At 44.6% G+C, this 14,339-nt stretch overlaps 1 long non-coding RNA gene across 2 annotated transcripts in view; it reads left to right on the top strand.

Moving 5' to 3' along the window:
• Window positions 1-14,339, top strand: part of LOC146802029 (uncharacterized) — a 97,720-nt gene that overhangs the window by 10,504 nt on the left and 72,877 nt on the right. For both annotated transcript variants that reach the window (XR_014967686.1, XR_014967687.1), the window contains exon 2: window positions 4,618-4,752. This is a non-coding gene — a long non-coding RNA (uncharacterized LOC146802029). The remainder of the gene's footprint in view (window positions 1-4,617; window positions 4,753-14,339) is intronic.

Raw genomic sequence — 14,339 nt, 5'->3', positions numbered from 1 at the left:
CCTGGAGGCGGGGGGTGGACTGGTGTGGTACCCAAGAGGAGCCCCTCTTCGAGGCCCAAGGCTGCCCAGACCTCTTTGGCAAAATATGGGGCAAATGGTTTAATTTATCACCAGTGTGAAGGTCCAACTGGTAGTGTATGTGCTGAGCAACGGGCGCGGGCAGGGTTTCACCCACAAGTGTCTTTTGAGCCAATTGTATCTCGCTTAATACAAAGTACTTGTATAATGTGTATGTGTGCTACCAGTATGTTTTTTATTCCGAAAAATTCAATAAACTTGATTATTAAAAAAAAAGAAAGCCAAAAAGGCATTACAAAAAGCAAGTAGGGAGCGTTCTAGATTGGATATAACTTCTGCCCGCAACATCTGTAGAGTAGCACTCAGCAAAGCGCGAACATCCTGACACAAATTGGAACTATCTGGTCCTAGTAGCCCAAGCCAGAGATAGCTGCATGTTTTGGCTTATTGTATGTAAGGGTAATGCGGAAAACCCTACCCCCAATAACCATCATATTCAACAGGAAGTTTGGGTGAAACACTTTTCACACTTATATTCTGATGATGTGGCTACTATGGACTCACACATTGACCAGGCTGCCCCAATCATAGTTAACACTGTTTTTAATGAGACCATAAATAATCCTCTGCTAGTTTTTAGCCTAGAGGATACTATGTCTGCAATCAGTAAACTAAAAGCAGGCAAAGCCCCAGGACCCAATCTGATACCGGGGGATTTGTATAAATCAGAACCAATGATATGGGGACCATACATAAACCTTCTTTCTAACTGTATACTGGCTAGTGGGGATATTCCTGAAACTTGGAGGGGGGCAGAGGTACTAACTATTTTCATGAAGGGCGATCCTGCTATCCCCTCCAATTATAGACCTATTAGTCTAATCGACAATCTTCAGAAGATTTTTGCCAGGCAAGTTTCAGATAAACTCCAAGAATGGATGGATGCTAATATGGTATCGTCCCCTGCTCAAGTGGGCTTCCATGCAAAAATGAGCATGTGCGACCAAGCCTTCAGGTTTTCCCTGCTGACATGGAAGTACGTGCTACTCAGGAAACAGCGGCTCTATGTAGCATTTGTGGACCTGCGGGCCGCATTTGATTTGGTTCCGCGTAATCTACTGTGGAAGACCATGCTTGATCAAGGAGCCCCGGAAAATTTGGTGTCTATGATTGCCAGATTGTACAAGGACAATTACGCCCAGATCAGGAGGGGGAAAAATGGGGAACTGACAGAGAGAATTCCGATTCAACGTGGGGTGCGTCAAGGGTGTGTTCTCACCCCCACATTGTTTTCCCTGTTTATCAATGATGTGGTCAGTTGTTTAATGGGTTGGGACTCAGCCTCTACACCCCCACCCGCCAGCTCCGCTCCACAGACGGCGCCCTCGCCACTGTCCCACGCATCCGAAGAGTGACCGCCGGCGGCAGATCATTCTCCCACCTCGCCGCCAAGACATGGAACACCCTCCCCATCCGCCTGCGGCAGACCGAAGACCTCCTAACCTTCAGGAGACTCCTCAAGACCTGGCTCTTCGAACAGTAGCAGCAACCCCCTCCCCCCCCGCCTTGAGACCCTCAAGGGTATGTAGCGCGCTTTATAAATGCTATGATTGATTGATTAAGAATGATGCCCCTTCGATGAACGACACAAAAGTCCCCATCTTGCTCTTTGCTGACGACTCTATTAATATCTACAATTCCCATGGGTTTACAGGCACTACTGGATGTTATGTTATGTTATGTTAAACCTTTATTTCTATAGCGCACGGCTACTCCGAGGAGTGTCCCGGCGCTTTGTCAAGGCGGCTCAGTAAAACAAGAAATCATAAAACATGGATACATTTCTGTGATTTTGCAAAGAGAGGAAACTGGAACTGAACACCTCCAAAACGAAATTTATGGTGTTCAGAAAAGTACAGGGCGATATACGAAAGGTTAAGATTTTACATGAACCATTGGAGCGGGTAAAAAGTTTTGATTATTTAGGCATAGGTTTAAATGAGACGCTTAGTTGGGAATATCAGCTGAGGAAGAGCGCTCTAATACTATTCCAAAGATCTAAATCAGTATTAAGATTTTTAAAACAATCATATACCCAACCCCTCTCATCGGCCCTTGAAATTTATCATGCAAAAAGCCCAAAGTGGTGCCCTTTATGGAGCAGAGATTTGGGGATTTATCTCTGTAAATAAATTAACGATTTGCGAGAATAATTTTGCAAGGGCTCTCATCTCGCTACCTGTTACAACACCGGTCGCCCCACTCTTTCATGATCTTGGGATAAAAAGAATAGACGACCTAGCAGCCCTGAGACCACTAATTTATTGGCTGTGCCTATGGACCACTCCGCAATTAATCGATTATCGTAATTCATTGCGGGAGGTCCTAGTACTCAACGGGCCAAAATAACTACCTTGGTTCAGACATATCGCCAAATGGTGCAAACTATTGAACCTTACAGGCTCGTGGGAGCACCCAGAAAGGGCCATTAAACGGGATATCCTGACCCTCAAAGCTACGTACTGGAGTGTAGTAGGGGAAAACTATACTAACAATCAAAGAAGTGGACAGTTAACATCTAACTTTTTAAATATGAAATCTAGCTCTCTGTTTGAACCCTTTCTTGACCTGATTTCACCCCCTCTTGCTATGAATTTTTATATCGGGTTTAGATACGGCAATCTGTTATTGAAATTCCCACCGAAAGAGGCGACTGGCCTAGCTTTAGATCTTTGCTCTGCTTGCCGCGAAGTCAATGAAACTGAAGAACACATCCTGTTTTTTTGCACTAAGTACCGGCAGTTGCGCAGGAGATAGATTCAACCATTATGCCTAAATCTGGATGCTAGGCAGCACCAGATTGCGTTTAGGATTCTAAAAGCAGATACCTCAGGGCCAATAGTTTTTGCCCTAGTCGTTTATTATTTTCTTTCTGGCTGATTCGCAACAAATTTCTAGTATAGCAATGAAGCTATTATTCAACCCTCTCCCTCCTCGTGTTGTATATGTATCTTAAAATATCAAGTTGGTACATATGGTTCAGTATCCCAAATGTCTGGTGTTGTATAGCATTCCCTTTTAGATTGACTAGGTCGAATTAATGTATGTATTCTTATAAGTTTGTCTTTTAACCTGATTCAGGATGTCATTTGTACCTGTGTTCACAATGGTTCAATACTATTTTAATTGCATATTTATTTATGTTTTTATCTTTGCATACTTTGATGGTGTTTTGTACAAATGACCGAATGAAGTTATATATAATGATGAGGTACATGGCATCATAAAATTCTTCAAGTTGGGCGGGGGCCGCTCCAGATCCCAGGGAAGCGGGTAGCTAATCCAGGCGGAGGTTCAGAAGAATGAGGCCTAGAACGCAAAAGCATGTTTGACATCTTGTCTTTCTTATGCCTCTTACCTGACCTACCAGACGACTTTGGTGCTGGGACCTTCCTCTCGATTGGGAGCGTGAACAAGACCTCATAGGAGTTGTGCGATGCGGTGCCGAATGCTGGGCCACAAGTAGCTTTAGGGACCTCTCCCTCAAAGCTTTCGAACCCATGGCCCGGCAGTCGGAGCACGACTTCAAGTCGTTGTCCCGTTCCAGGTACCAGAGGCAAACCAGTGTGGATCCGTCACCAACATGGTGTGGTGACCGGCGTCGCACAGTTTGAATCCAAAAGTTTTCCTAGATATGATGGAAAAAACTCATCACACCAAAAAGGGGTCGACAAATCGTCAAAAAAAGCCTGTCAAAAAGTGGCAGTGGGTAGCTCTCTTCACGGATCAGTGCTTGACTGGCGGGGAAAGAAAAGAACTGATGCCAGCATGTCGAGGTGGTGCCTGTATAGGTGATCATATGCAGCAGTGGTTGAGCACTCAATTTCGGATTCTATTATATGTACTTCATATATCATCAATACATAGTGAATGATAAGACACAGTGCATCGTTGACATCTCAATAAACAAATGTGAGAGTAGTATCTTCTTCAAAAAATTATTTATTGTTCATCGTCGACCAGGAACTTCTTAGGGCTCAGTACACATGTTGTGGATAGGTCCCAGCGTGTCTCACTGTTGAACCGGACGCCGCGCTGGGACCTTATCGAAGCAACTGTACTCCAATATTTCTTTAAAAACCACATCTTTTTTCATCATTCACATAAAGAAGAATATACTAGACGACAACATGTGTATTGAGCCCTGAAGAAGTCCCTGGTGGACGAAACACTTTGGCTACTGCATGTTTGGCTACTGCACGGTTGCTTTGATTTTAATAAAAAGATGAACAATAAAGAATTTTTTGAAGACGATACTACTCTCACATTTGTTTATTGAGATGTCAACGATTCACTGTGTCTTATCATTCACTATGTATTGATGATATATGAAGTACATATAATGGAATCCGAAACTGAGTGCTGAACCACTGCTGCATGTGTTTATTATGAGAAGTCTTTCCCTTTTAGGGATGTAGAAGGGTCGCAGCTCTGGTTCGTAGCACCATTGTGAACTCTGTTCCACTTTCTTCTATTTTGTGTTGACTGGTGCAAGCTTGTGTGCCTTGATCCTTCTTTAGTGTTTTTTATCCTATATAGGAGATGCGGACGTCACTCAGCACAGACGACTTCAACGACGTCATGCATATCCAATTAACGCCAGCTACTGGCACACAGGGGTATTGCTCTAAGAAAAATCTTCTGGATCCAGTTTGACACCTGGGAAATTTAAAGGTAAGGAATCTGTGTCTAAATGTCTCTATCAGATTCTTATATTTTGGATTAATTGATATTTATAAGTAATTAAGATAATTGGTAATTAATTATGTATTTTCTTATACATATTTTTATTTCACTTTTTAATTTATTTAAGGGTAAGCGTTTGTGAAATTTTGTTAGTACAATGATATTTGTTACCCCCCTTGTTGACAGAACCCATTGAGGTTACTAATATATACACGCTCCAGGATGCGGAACACTTGAAACTAATATCTCTCAAATTTGTACATCGGTGGTAGGCACCAGCTCTGGCATTTCAAAGGGTCCCTCCCCAGAAAAGAGTACAACGCCTCCCCCAAAACAAAACGAAAGCAAAAAGCCGCTATGGTGGGTCACTCTAAGTTTCCTCCTCCTCAGATAGGCATTAGGATGGGGAAAAAGCAGCATGGGGGGATAGTAAAAAAAAAATTCCACCTTGGAAAACAACCACCACGACAAGGACACTATGACCTCTATTAGTTGCATCATCAACGACTTAATGTTAAATATGGAACAGAGAATAACTTCTTTGATTGCCTCTTTAGCCACGAGATTCTCAGAGATTGAGTCTTTAATACAATCTAAAATTAGACTACCAGCTAGCTCCATAAATAACTGCCCTTGTAACTCGAGAGGCCAAACACAGGCTGAAGACATTAAAAGGAGGAACTTTCAGGATATGGTCTTGGAGAAGGGTACCCATAGACCCAGCGCTAACATTAAGCAACCTGTGGTGATTGGAAATATAAATGCAACTGCCAGGACCTCACCTGCTTTCAATCAACATCAAGCATCTGGACTCAGGTCGCCGCCTGCCAGAACAATAGATGTGATAACAATAAAAGGTGAGAAGTGGGCCTGCACTCCTGATGTATGCTAGTTTATTCAAAATATAAAAATTGTAAATCCAAATTTTGGTGCTCATTAAAGCGTACTTTCACGTAAAGGGATGTAGCCCGGAATCCCTAGTAAATGTGAAAATATACAAAACAAGGTTGTGGGAAACCATAACATACGTGAAGCACAGCTAAGGACAGAGGTGTCTCTGCAAATATACACACACTTTTACATGTTGTTAGTCAAAAAATCATTTATATGTAAATTATTTCAGTGAAATCAAAAGTAAGTGAGATCATTACACTTTTCAAATCAATGTTGCTTATTTGAATTCAGACAGTATAAATATTAAACAAAAACATTATCTGTTGAGGTCATTTTGTCCAACAGAAATCAGTAAATGACTGAATTGCAAATTTACAGAATCGAAAAACAGAAAATCAATCCCAATGCATTTCAGGTTACTAGTGAACCCTTTGTCAGGGGATATCTAATCGACAATAAGCAATAATCAGTAGTATTTAGTAGTTGTATCTTGAAGTCCTCCGTGCAGAGCTACAACAAAAACCAAATGAATGTCTAATGAGAAGCTGTTTAAGCAGAAAAACAAAATTCAATTAGGATTTGCACTCGGTGAAGTGAATAGATAAAGTCAGCAAGAGAAAAAAAAGGTAAGTGAAGGCGCATGCACCGTGCGCCAATAAGAGTTTGAACCTCTGTGAGTGTTTATGTCATGTGCAACAGAGCATCGCTGGCAATGTGCGAAATTCATAGTGTTTCCTAGATTCTAATCGGTGAATAAAAGGGAGTCCCATGCAACTGCAACAGTCGCTTACTCCGGATAGATCTTGCGGTGATGCAAGTATCCAAAAAATGCGTCACTCTAAAAACATGATAGAAAAATATGTTTGACGGGCGGTTTCTGTGATATTCATTTCAGGATACCGATAGACCGACCGTTTTTATAATTGGAGTGACTATCTTGGAATTGCAAGTGGGCGTTGACGGGTAAGCGGTGCCTCAAACAGAGGGGCTACAGTGCATCATAATGTGTTGGTTGCGACTTAACAAACCTATTTTTCTATCATGTTTTTAGAGCGACGCATTTTTTGGATTCAATTTTGTTATTCTGCTTAAACAGCTTCTCATTAGACATTCATTTGGTTTTTGTTGTAGCTCTGCACAGAGGACTTCAAGATACAACTACTAAATGATTATTGCTTATTGTCGATTAGATATCCCCTGACGAAGAGTTCAGTAGTAACCCGAAATGCATTGGGATTGATTTTCTGTATTTTGATTTTGATTCTGTAAATTTGCAATTCAGTCATTTATTGATTTCAGTTGGACAAAATGACCTCAACAGATAATGTTTTTGTTTAATATTTATACTGTCTGAATTCAAATAAGCAACATTGATTTGAAAAGTGTAATGATGTCACTTACTTTTGATTTCACTGAAATAATTTACATATAAATGATTTTTTGACTCACAACATGTAAAAGTGTGTGTATATTTGCAGAGACACCTCTGTCCTTAGCTGTGCTTCACGCAGGTTATGGTTTCCCACAACCTTGTTTTGTATATTAGAACAATAGATGTACCACCAGACTGCTCTCCATTTGTGGATTACTCATGAACGGTTCTAGCGGCTCGCGACGGAGTACACAGACAGAGACCCATAGAACCTTGAAGGAGTCCTGGAGGGTAGGTAATAGATTCGAGTCTCTCTCCAAGCTAAGTGAGCAGGACTGACTCAACGTACATGCAGAGGAATCCCCCACCAGCTTTTCAATAGGTGGGGGTGTAATTTTAATACTAGACTTTGATCATAGACAAAGAAAGACAGTCGTGCTCTCAGGGGAGAAGGACCATACAGATCTGTGGAAAGGGGGCGTCTGAAATAACAAAATATGGGGTGGAGCTCAGATCTTGGAACATCTCTGGACTTAAAAGTAAGATCGGGTTGCCAGATTGGCAGAGTCTGTTAACAGACGTTTACATCTTCTGCTTGCAAGAAACATGGGAAGTGTCAGATTACCACATTGATGGTTACCTAGGCTCTTTACTTCAGCAGTACCCTCTGTAAGAGGCAGGGCAAAAGGGGGACGCGCGACTTAGGTTTAGAGCACCACCCCATGGAAAGTTCTGAAATTTGTTAACAAATCTCCTTACTTTCATCTCTTATTATGTACCATGAGCAAGGGGTGGGATGTATTCCTAATTCATTTTTATAATAATTGTTTTGACAATACAAAAACCAAAGTGGTAACAGACTTGGATCTTACCAGCCTAGAAATCGTTGATCCCCATCAAAACCCAGTAAGCTTTATATGGGCTGGAGACCTTAACACTCATTACTGCCCACATTCAGGTAATTCAATCTGTGGTATCACTGACATAAAACGTGAATCCCCTATGCCCTTTGTCCATGACACATGGCACTGCCCTGAACAATCTAATGACAAAATTAAGGCTGAGAATACAAAATAGGGAGGTAAATTGGAGTAATACCTTAGCCCCTACTTTTTCCAGGAACAACTATGAGTCTACTATAGATTACATTATGGTGTCAGAACACTTAGACCCAGAAGTTAGTAATTCCAAGGTCGTTTTCTCAGAGTACAGTGACCATGCTATGCTAGGGATAAGAATGTCTTTATCGACCTGCAGCAAACTCCCGACCAATGCTCGTGAGGGAGGCTGGTTTGATTTAAAGTGCACACGCGCAAGAAAAGAACTCCAGCAAGCACTAAAACAGACCCCAAAGGATGTGCACGCTGTTAAATTGGCTTGTGTACACTTTAAACAGACCGTGGCAAACAGTAAGAAGCACATTAGAGAAGCAGCCTGGGAGGAACTAACTCGGGCTTGCACCCTAAAAGATAGTAAACTATTTTGGAAGGTAATTAACAACAGCTATTTTAAGGGCCAGAATGAGCGGAGGTTCATATAGCAGAAGAAGCATGGGAAAACTACTTTTCGGTTATATACGAAGCACAACTACCAAAAGGACTCGATTATACGGTACCCCAGAGTATACAAAATGTTGAACCGGAAAATGGTATTACTTTGTACCACCCTCTTCAACCAGTGACCCTGTATGAAGTGGAAAGCACTGGATGAAAGTAGCAAAGGAAAGGCCCCCAGTCCGATGGCACCTCCTGGACCTATACAAAGAGCAGCCAGATTTATGGCCTCCTCTCCTTACAAATGTCTATAACGCCTCTATAGCTTTAGGTCCGCCCAGTTCTTGGAAAACTTCAATTATAGTTCCGATTTACAAGAAGGGGGGCAAGTCTTTACCGCAAAATTACCGCCCAATATCATTACTGGATGCTACTGCCAAAGTCATGGGCCGCATTCTACTTAATAGATTGGAAGAATGGACAGTAAAAAATAATACCCTGGCTGATGTACAATATGGGTTAAAAAAGGGGTGAGTACTGTTCACCAGTGCTTAAATCTAAACACTATTATTGGGAAATATACAGTGGCGAAGAAGGGGTCACTGTAATTCTCCTTCATGGATCTTTCCGCAGCCTTTGACTGCGTTTCTCACTTGAAGCTAAGGAAACCGTGGAGGAGATGAGGATCGAGTCAGGGATCATAAGTTTCATAAGCCAACTTTATGCGGACGCAAAGGATCATGTCCATTTTGTCAGGAGAGGTGAGTGCTCAGGTAGTTTTAATATCACTAGGGGGGTTAGTGAGGCCTGTGTTTTAGCCCCGTTTTTATTGTCCCTTTACATGAATCAGGTAGAAACCCGCCTAACTCTATCCACTAGAGATACAGTAATGATGGGCTCCCATCCCCTCCCGGTTCTTTTATATGCAGATGATGCTGTAATAACTGCTAGAACCAGTGGGGGCTTGCAAGCACTTATAAACAATTACATTATTTTTTAGGTCGAGCCTAGAGGCAGCGCGCATGTGCTGCTCTGCAATGCATTTTGTAATCTTTCTGAGCAGTTTGAAGACACCCACCACACGCCCACAGATTTTAATTGAGTCCTTGGTCTGCCTTTATAAATGCCATACTTTTCGTTGGGGAATAGAGTTTCTCCAGTATTTGGGGTGTCTTTCATAGATTCACATGCTTGAATATTCCCCGTCGTCGAAGTGGGAGTCCCACGGTATATATAAAAAGCAATAAGTATCATGTATATATACATATACACATACCTAACCACATAAGAGTATATACATACCCAAATAAACATATATATATAGTTCAAATAACATATCAAGTTAAAAATACCATAGGATAGCATTGAGCCATAGGAAAGCATAGAGAAAAAGAATCACTTTGCTAACATATCACTGTCACTTTATAGTCCAAACTCCAGCCAATTAGGCGCTAGCACCCTCTAGAACCTTCTCCTCAGAGGCTCAGGCCCTCAGATTTTCTACCGCACGTCGTGTGAAGGGAGTCTCCCTGAGCTCTGCTCAGTTCTTCATCTGGTTTGAGGTTTTTTATCTCTCATCATGTCTGCAAGTAAGAAATCTCTTTTCCGTCCTTGTTCATCTTGCGGAAAGTCAAGACTTTTCTCTGAGGGTCCCCATGAGAAATGTATTTATTGTCTGTATCCTGATCATAAGGTGGCTAATTGTAAGATCTGCAGAACTTTCTCTCACAAAACTTTGAAAGATAGAGAAGGTCACCTTTTAATATGGCTTCAAAAACTAAAGGACACAGACAACCCACTTTCTGAGGTGGAAAGTGTAGCCTCTGTCAAAACAGGAGTCTCCTCAAAGCGTGGAAGTGTCCAGGACTTGCCATCTCCTTTTCTGAAAAAGAAGAGACTTCACCTTGAGGAAGTGTCTACAGGCAAAGTCTCTGTCTCCACGTCTGCGCCCCCGAGACGTAGCTCTCAGGCGTCTGTGACTCCGTCAGCACATGTTTCCAGTCAGAAACTTTCAAAACCGTCGACGGGCCCGTCGACGGCCCCTCCGTCGACGAGATCGGCTACTTCATCAGCCTCGTCGACGACTGTGACGACGGTATCGAGTAGATATCCTTCGTCGACGACACTGACTTCGTCGACGTCTTCTCCGTCGACGATAGTATGTGTGTCTCTTAGAACTGTCTCGTCGACGATACCACTCACTTCTTCGTCGACGACTGGGAAGCTGGCGCTTCCGTCGACGTCTACAACTCCGTCGACGATGGGTAAAAAGAAGAAGAGGAAATCTTCCTCGTCGACGACAGCCTCGTCGACGACAGCCTCGTCGACGACAGCCACACCGTCGACGACAGCCACACAGTCGACGACAGCCATTCCGTCGACGGCAGCCACCCCGTCGACGGCAGCCACCCCGTCGACGACAGTCCCGTCGACTGCAACAACCTCGTCGACGGCAGCTCCGTCGACGATTGCTTCGTCGACGGTCGCCTCGACGACGGTAGGGTCAAATTTTGAGACAATGCCATTGGTGCCAATGTCAACACCAGCACCGGGGTCTGTGGACAGCTCCTTAATGCTTCGTCGTAAGGCCATGCTAGACCCAGTTATGTTACCACCTGGACCACGGCCACCTCGTCAACTATTTCCCTCAGGGGATGAGGACGATTCGGATGAAGGCGATCAGTCTCTTTTTCGGGATGCTCATAGTCCTTCGGAGCTCCATATAAAATGCCAAGAGTCTGAGGAGGATGAATTTTATGAACAGGAAGAAGAGCAAAATACCTCTGCTCCGGTTCCTATGATGCAGCTTCCTGTGCAGCTTGTTTCCAACCTCCAGTATATTTTGGAAGACTATAATCGTCGTTTTCCAGCATCCCCTCAAAATACTCCACGTGAAGCGCCATCTGAGGTTCCACCTCCTATATTGCCAACGATACCCACGCCCTCCACACCTGCACTACCTTTCAATGCAGAGGATGATAATATGGACAATCCGGATACGGAAGACGGCGAGCTCCCAGAGGACGACACTATGGCGGACTGGGATGATTACCAAATCAATTCGCCCGCATCACCGCCAAGGTCACCAGTCAACTCGCCACCTGTCGACATAACAGGGTTCCATCAGCTGATGGAGAGAGCAGCACAACGCTTTCACCTTCCCATGGTGGTTAGGGAAGAGGACTGTTTCTTATATGACTTCAAGTCCCAGCCTCAGAAACAAGTACGAGCTGTGCCAATCATAGACTTCATATGGAATGAAGGCCTAAAATTAATGAAGACACCTAATTCTATTCCGGCGGTGCTCCCACGCCTGGAGAAAAAATATAAAGCTCCGGATTCTTCCCCAGCCTGCTTGGTGTCTCAACCTAAGCCGGACTCAGTGATCACACAAGCGGCACAGCGCCGCTCCAAGAATCCATCATCTCCAATGTCGGCGCCTCCGGACCGCGACGGCCGTCGCCTGGATGCTATAGGCAAGAAGTTTTCAACCATGGCGTCAACAACGGTCCGGGCTGCGAATTCCTTGGCTATCCTCGGCCGTTATGATAGACAGATGTGGTCGGACATGGCTGCATTGGTCAAACTTATACCGGAGGATTCAAGAGCGGAAGCTCAGAAAATCCTGCAAGAGGGAGAAAGGGCGTCATCCGAGATCATTGACTGCTCTGTTGACATCGCATCCACCGGTTTTCGCCAATTGGCGGGAGCAGCCGTCCTAAGAAGACAGGGCTGGCTTCGGTCAACCTCTTTTCGGCAAGAGGTCCAGGCTAAGATTTTGGACATGCCATATGACGGGGAGTCATTATTCGGCCAGCATGTAGAAGATGCCTTGCAAACCATTAAAAAGGATACGGATACGGCTCGTTCCCTCGGCACTCTACAGTTTAAGAAGCAGCCCTTTCGAGGTGCGCGCGGCCGCGGCACCTCCTCATCATCCTTTCGTGGCTCCTCGTCCCAATTCCGCTCGTACAATCAGGGGCAACAGCGGTACTATTCACAACCGCAGCAGTCCTACAGACAGCAAACTAGCAAGTCATACAGAGGAAAGTCGAATTACAGAGGAAATTCAACCAAGAAGCAGTGACTCTGTACGGAAAGAACTTCCTTTTCCCAGTTGTCCTCTAGTTCTTGTTGGAGGAAAAATCTCCCAGTTCTTTTCAACCTGGTCCTTAATCACTTCGGACCGCTGGGTCCTGGATATAATTTCAAGGGGCCACGCCCTAGAGTTTGTGAAGGTTCCTCCACGCACACCTCCATCCGGGCCACCACCCGCCCATCTCAGAGAACTTTTCAAACAAATCCAAATAATGTTAAACAAGGGTGCCATCGAAGTGGTTCCGAAATATCAAAGAGGGTTGGGATTCTATTCCCGTTTTTTCCTCATACTAAAGAAATCAGGGGAATGGCGTCCGATCCTCGATCTCAGATTGCTCAACAAATTTCTCAAGACTCAGTCCTTTCGGATGCTCACATTGAAGGACATCCTCCAATTCTTTTCTCAGGAGGATTACATGACAACGATCGATCTGCAGGACGCATATTTCCATGTGCCTATTCTACCGCGCCACAGGAAATACCTACGGTTTCGAGTGGGCCACAGGGACTACCAATTCAAAGTCCTACCCTTCGGACTCTGCTCAGCTCCGCGGGTCTTTACAAAATTCCTAGCCCCGGTGGTGGCTCACTTACGACAAGAGGGTATTCAGATATACCCCTACCTGGACGATTGCCTCATCAAAGCTCAATCCTCTCACCAGGCGGCCCTCGATACCCAGCGCTGTCTCGATCTGTTTCAGTCCCTGGGGTTGTCGATCAATGTACAAAAATCTCAACTCACGCCGACTACGTGCAAGACTTTTCTCGGCGCTTGTATCAATACGAGCACAACCATGGCCTTCGCTTCAGCAGAACGTCAGGAACGGATTCAACAGCTTGCGAGCTCCATCGCAGCAAAGCAGTCAGTTTCAGTCCGCATATTAAAATCCTTTCTGGGAATGGCGTCCTCATGCATCGCTTTGATCCCTCTCTGCAGACTAAAAAGTCGCATCATCCAAGAGGAGTTAGACAAGCAGTGGCGCCAGGTTTCCGGTTCCTTCAACGATCAGGTCGTGGTGTCACCCCGCATGGCTCAAGCGCTGCATTGGTGGACTTGTCCTGCCAACATCGCAGCAGGAACATCCTTTCTGTCGTCAACCCCAGAACTCGTCCTTACCACGGACGCATCCATGGAGGGTTGGGGCGCACATTTTCAAGATCTATCCGTCAAGGGCCTATGGTCAGCGGCTCAGCGTTGCTGGCACATCAACAGACTGGAACTGATGGCCATTTTCTTGGCGTTGAAATCCTTCCGCCTGCAATTCCAAGGGAAGTCAGTCCTCATTCAGACGGACAACACCACGTGCATGCACTACCTGAACAAACAGGGCGGGACAAGATCTCCACTGCTCTCCCGTCTGGCGCAGAGGATTTGGAGTTGGGCCATACTCCATCAGATGACGTTACAAGCAATTCATCTGCCCGGCATTTCCAATACTCTGGCGGATGCACTCAGTCGGTCAGCATCATCAACCCACGAATGGGAGTTACATCAACCGACGCTGGAATTCGTCTTCAACCTTTGGGGTCACCCAACAATCGACCTCTTCGCAACCCCGCAGAATGCAAAATGCCAGTCCTACGCAAGCTGGTTTCCCCACGAAGGGTCGTGCGGAAATGCCCTTTCGATCAATTGGTACGGGATATTTGCGTACGCTTTTCCGCCGATTCCGTTGATTCCACGAGTGCTGCGGAAGATGAGACAACAACCGTGCCAT

Source organism: Triturus cristatus, chromosome 8, assembly GCF_964204655.1.
Source record: "Triturus cristatus chromosome 8, aTriCri1.1, whole genome shotgun sequence".
In the NCBI taxonomy this organism is placed as follows: Eukaryota; Metazoa; Chordata; class Amphibia; order Caudata; family Salamandridae; genus Triturus; species Triturus cristatus.
The sequence above is the reverse complement of the archived record's forward strand: the minus strand, read 5'-3'. Positions and strand labels throughout refer to the sequence as shown.